The 6000-nt window shown below is 41.5% G+C and overlaps 1 long non-coding RNA gene across 1 annotated transcript in view; it reads left to right on the top strand.

Moving 5' to 3' along the window:
- Nucleotides 1–1470, top strand: part of lncRNA:flam (flamenco) — a 158841-nt gene extending 157371 nt beyond the window's left edge. Inside the window, exon 2 of the long non-coding RNA NR_133534.1 lies at nucleotides 1371–1470. This is a non-coding gene — a long non-coding RNA (flamenco). The remainder of the gene's footprint in view (nucleotides 1–1370) is intronic.
- The last annotated feature ends 4530 nt before the right edge of the window (nucleotides 1471–6000 follow it).

Raw genomic sequence — 6000 nt, forward strand, 5'->3', positions numbered from 1 at the left:
TAAATTTTTAAATCTTAAATAAAAAAATGTTATAAAATATAATTTAATTTTTTTTTTTATGTAATTTTCTTATAAAAAATATTTCTTTCTTCGCTTACAATAAAATTGCTGTGGTCACTCCTCCTGGCTGGGTGAAGGTCATCCTTTTTTCCTCGTGCTACTAAGGATCCACGTCAGCACTCCAAAGAAGGTCTTCTGCGGGCTGACCTGACAGAAGATGTGATCCACCGATGGGCAATATTCTGCCGTTGAATATTTTCCTCTTCCGAAAAATCTTGTTTTTCTTTCTTTTTCAACAGTTTTTTTTTATAAATGTCAACTGCGAATTTTTTTATTAACTAACGGGAGTTTCTTCGGCACTAATTTAACCAACGAATTTAAAAAATTTTTATTTTGCTCCGCGACTTAGACTTTGTCTGTCGTATGCGTTATTCGCTGGTCCCTGTTTGGGCGCCAGTAAATAATTACAATTATTTTCTTTTGGTTTGTCGGTTTTGATTAAATGTAACTAAAACTAAGATACAAAATATTTCCCTAAGTCCCTAGCAATCAAATGTGGGCGTCGGCAGCGAAGCCGTCAGCGGCCACGCGGCGGAGAAGTGCAGATGATTGCACTTTAGCTGGTCGATAACAGCGGAAAGAATGCAGACCTTTGGTCAGCATTTTGGGCACTTGTGTTTACCCAGAAATGTGGTTGAAATATGAGATGTGGGACAATGACTTATAGGGCAATAACTTGTATAAGCGTTAGATCGTATTACTTGGGCACTGGAATGCATACGTAGTTCTTGCTGGTCTTTTGGGTATTTGTATATTTATATTTATTATGACAAAGTGTTGCAATGTATTGACGCTAAGTTATACCCAATCATTTATTGTTTTGGTAGGGGTTTGGTTTGGGGTAGATTGCTACAATATTACACTGTCGTATTTAAGAGTCTGTCAAATGACGCGTTGGTTTTTATTGAATTTAATATAATAAAATACTTTTATAAGCCAGCCCATCAATCATATATTGTTCTTACTGTTCAATAATTGTTTTCTTTAAGCAACCGATAGAACTGCAAGCGAATAAAATCGATTGCTCTATAACATGCAAGTTATCCAACCCGTAAATATAGCACTCTGCCCCAGTTGATAAACAAACTTCAAACTCCAATCTAAGCACCATTGCCATTGTCCTTGTCTCTGCCGCCAACACTTAGACAATGTGCCTGCGTGGGAAAGCTTACGCTGAACTTGGGCGCAAAAGTGTAAGCCGGAGTAAGAAAAGCTTACGTTGCACATAAGCGCAAGAGTATTGCGTCGCATTAGCTCGCCGTCAACGTGCCAGCGTAAGAAACCTGACGCTGCACATGATCGCCGGCGCTGCTTCCGGTGTTTGTGCTGAAGTTGCAATCTTACGCCTTGGCTGGTGCATCACAAGATCTGTGTCACAGATCAGAGAGCCTTAGGTGGACCAGGGGCGGTGAGTGCCTCCAAGGCGATTGGGGTGCTGTCGGTCTTCGGGATTCCTTTGGTCGAAGTCACCTTCCTCCACAGGAAGTACACGAGAAGATTAGTAATGCCACTATTCCCTCCGAAATCAAAGAGTAGGGCAACTTGCCGGTCATTAGAGACAACTTTTGAAGGTTCTGATAGCTCACTTCGTGTACATATTCCAGTGATAGTTGATAAGCCGTGGCCGTCACACGAGCTAGGACAGCCAGCATTGCCATCAAATGGGTAGTGGAATAGCTGGTGTTGTTTTGATTACCGACCGTAATCGTTTCGTTTGAGAATTGCACCACAAAGGAACCGACGAGATGATGTTTCTTTGTGTCAATAATAATAAATCAAGGGATGCAGTCGTTTTCCTTTAATCTGAGAAGACCCTTTTCTTGACAAACAGTCGTGTGGCCGATAGATAGACAATCCCCAAGCACTGCATACGTTTCGTCGAGATTTACGGCTAACTTGTACTTCAACATCACTGGTTTTCCCTCGGAGATGGTTGAGTATAGGTGCATGTGACCTTTGGAAACGCTAAGATGTACAGTAACATTGTACCATTCGTCATTACTGACGGGCGGGATAACTCGATGGCCTCGATCGTGTTTTGGTACGGGAGATTGTTGACCTCACTCAGAATCGTCTCCACTATTTCATGGTCCAGGGGGTTTGAATTGACTGTTCCTGCTTTGGGAAGCTGGCATGCTCTAATGACCTCGCCACCCTGGTTAGCCAGTATGATGGCCCTGTGTAGGGTTGACGCTGTGGCATGCAGATTCCCATCGATCGCGTTGACTCTTTCCACCATCTTGTTGTACCGACTCATGTGTGGAGTCGAAGAGTCTCGCGTTGATTCTTATCTGCTAGTCCGTGTTTGCAATGACGTCGTAGAAGGTAGTAAGCGTGTACATGTGTTCTTGGAACAGCTCATTCTTAACGTTGAGTGATATTGAGTGATATTGCGTTATTATGAAGGGGATGTGCAAGCAGAGCTACGCCTTATTGAAAGCTGGTTTCTTCTTTTTTGAAAATTGAGGTCAACGCCCTGAAATCTGCACAAATAACATTTGCATTAAGAAGAGGTGACTGCCCAGAAGTGTCATTTAATGGATCAGCAATCCCAAAAAATAATCGCATAAAGTACCTTGGCTTGCACCATAAAAGCAAAGCGCCAGCAACTAAATCAAAAAAGTTTGAAGATGACCTGGTTGCTTGGCCGAAAATCTGCAACCACTCTGGAAAATAAAGTCCGTTTATGTTATGCATAGAGTATGTAGTAGGGATTAATGGATATCTGCTGCCTCTGTTAATTTAAGATAATTTAATAAATTTGTCTATCAACCTCATTTAGCATGTTTGAAGGGTAAGGGTAACTTTTAGTATGCACAGGCTCGTCGGTAGTGGTACGAATTTCGGCCCTCACACTCGTGTTGACCACTTCGCCCGGTGAAAGCGGATCAAGAAAGGGGGAAGGATGGGGGGTACATCATGCGGAATATTTTGGGCTAATCAATTTTTTATTCGCGCCGTGGTCTATAAGGAAATATAGCTTAGCCCCGCCCTTGGTTCCATACTCAAAGTATGGGACGCTGAAGAGGCTCTCGAGCTATAGTCTGGGTGGTCTCTTCTGACTTATTCCTTCTAGTCCGTTTGATCTGAGTATTAGTGTTTTGCCCTCCAATCCAAGTTTTATAGATGAAATCCTTTAGATGTTTTTCTGGAGCATAGCTCCGTTTATTTTTATCGTGAAGCTCCTATCAGTTGTAAAACTCGACTGACTCTTAAAGCTAACACAATATTCGTCTTAGGCTTGAAGTGCGCCTTAGCTGCCTGGTGAAAACGTCAGAGAAGCGGCTTTTATATATTATATTATATACTTATGTTAAGAGAGAACGCGGTATTTGGTTAGCCTGGGAATGCTAACCATGCACTTATGCAGTGTGCTTCATAAGTGGGCGATCATATAACACTTCCACTTGAACATTATTGTTTATGCTAGCACTGCCAATGCGTATGTACGCATACCATATCTCCCTCCTTATAAAAAAATAACGTAACATTGTTATTTTATTCAATTATTTTTTTTATAATATTTTTATATATATAAATATAAAATATAAATATGTATATATATATATAGATATATATATAATTAAATGCTTGCAATATTTAGAAGTGAAAAAAATATAATTTTTATTTCACTAAATGTTTACAAAACTTTTTAGTTGAGAAGCACACCGACCTTTTACAATTAGGTCTCAAACTGAACTCTCATAGTTATTCTGATTTGATTGACGTTCAAGCCTCGGTATCGAGCTTTCCCAAACTTTAAGTTCTGATCGTGAAGAGAAAAAGCTTCTGACTTTAATTGTTTTTCGTTTCTCTTGGATTCAAGTGCATTCGCTCTTGGATACAAGTGCTTTATGGCTTATAATTTGATACTTTTGTTTTTCGGGACTTTGAATCCGAAGTTTGAACGTGGGAACGTGTTGTCTAGTCTACTAGTGAATAATTATTGGAGTTGGGGACTTATGGATATGTCACTCCCCCAACCTTTGAATTTGGCCTGTCCTCAGGTCATTAAATTTGGATATAATGAAATGTTGTTCCCTTGTTGAATATTTTCGTTGACATTATGTTCAAGGTTCGTGTGTTCTTCTTTCTGCTTACGATATTTGACAATGATTTTCTTAGGTATATTTTTAAACTTATATGTTACATACAAAGTCAAACTAATTATCTTTATGACAAACGTTGTTATGCAAGTTATTATTATGTGGAGTGGGAGGTTGGCAATAATATATCCCTCGCCGTTGTCTCCCAGTGTAGGTAGCCGGTTGGCTGTTGCTGGTTGTCCAGTGGGGAGCCGGTTGGCCGTCTTGTTTCTATGATGAAATAGGATGATTACGTTGGAAGGAGACTGTCCTTCAATACCGCTGGCCTAGAGACTCAGCCGGTATATTTTGTAATAAAAAGGTTTAACGGCTAAGTGCCGGAGTTTCGTTATATGAGCTTGTGCTCTTTATTAATTGAATATAAAATCAGAACTGAACTTAAGAACTAACAAAAGCTCATGCATGACCGGATGCCCGTGGCAGACCGCTGACCATGCACATTTTGCAGAAGTCATACGATCGCTGCTAGCCAATGGGACAAAGCCACGGCCCATAAGGGCGCAATATGTTGGCTCAGCTCTCGGGCCAATTAGGGTGGGCCCAATTTGGGTTGGACCATACATGAGTGGAGTAATAATTATAATATTAAATGCTTAATATTAATAAATTATGGGTAATAAAATGATTAATATTAATAGGAGGAATAAAAATAGGCCTGCTGATGCTAACCTGGGAGTTCGTTGTTCACTACTCCCCCCTTAAATTAGACGCCGTCCTCGGTGACAGCCAATTCGTCAATGGATTTTTGCAACTGGGATGCCTCCCGTTTGCGCCTGCAGTGTTGTTGCAGCAGGACCAAGCCGCATAACGTGAAGCTAACGGCGACTCCCGCGACGAACCAGAACGGCACCTCCCGCGGACACGTACTCTCTGAGGTCCTGCATCAGCCGCAGGCTGTGCTCGTTCATCCGCTGTAGTAGCGGCAGACTCAGTATTTGATCATGTCCGGCGATGTTGATTAATGGGGAGGCCGCGATTCCAGGGCTCTTATCCACAGCGTAATTGAGGTTCAAATACACTGAGCCGTTGATGACTGCGTTCCGTTCGAAGGTAATAAGGTGGGTCCCTATTACGGTTGTTGTAGGCCCGTCATCGATAGTAATCCTCGTAAATTTCTCGTTGACGATTATTACTCCATCGTCCACGATTGTAAGGGGCTCTAGATTGCTGGGCTGCGTCCGGCATGTAGCCACACCGCCGGCATGTAACTGCCTGGCGCAGGTGTCGTGAACCGCCTTTTTGCAGAACGTGGCCAAGTTGGTAGAAGCGCAATCTGAAACTGCTAGGACTCCGTCATAACATTCCGCCAAGAAGTTTTCTTCAATTTGTAACATGGTATGGTAGTGAGAAACAGGAAAGAGCAGGACTTTTTTACAAATAAACTTAACTTTAGGATATTGAACAATTACATGGATAAAAATATTCGATTGAAAAATCTTAATCTTAGATACATCCATAAGACTAACTATGGGGACCTCTGTGAGCTGTTCGTCGAAGATAGATTTAAGGTCATTGTGATTAAAAATAACTGGATTTATCATATTGTTTTTTGCGAGTGTGATCGTGAGCAAATTAATGTCTTCCTTCGGTCCAGCATTGGTCCTCTGGTATTGGTGTATGGGTCCACAAAGATGGGATGTCCCCTGGTCCTGGTGTTACCCAGGCGGAACGTCTTCTTATGTAGATTATGATGGAGGGCGTGACTTTGCCCCCTTTGCTGACACTGGCCTTCGGGCTCAGCGTGGATAAGTTAAATCAATAAAATATGTTTTACGGCAAGTCGCCGGAGTAGCAGATCTTTATTTGTAAAGTGCTCGCTTAAAACTGAATACAA

Source organism: Drosophila melanogaster, chromosome X (assembly GCF_000001215.4).
Source record: "Drosophila melanogaster chromosome X".
Classification (NCBI taxonomy): Eukaryota; Metazoa; Arthropoda; class Insecta; order Diptera; family Drosophilidae; genus Drosophila; species Drosophila melanogaster.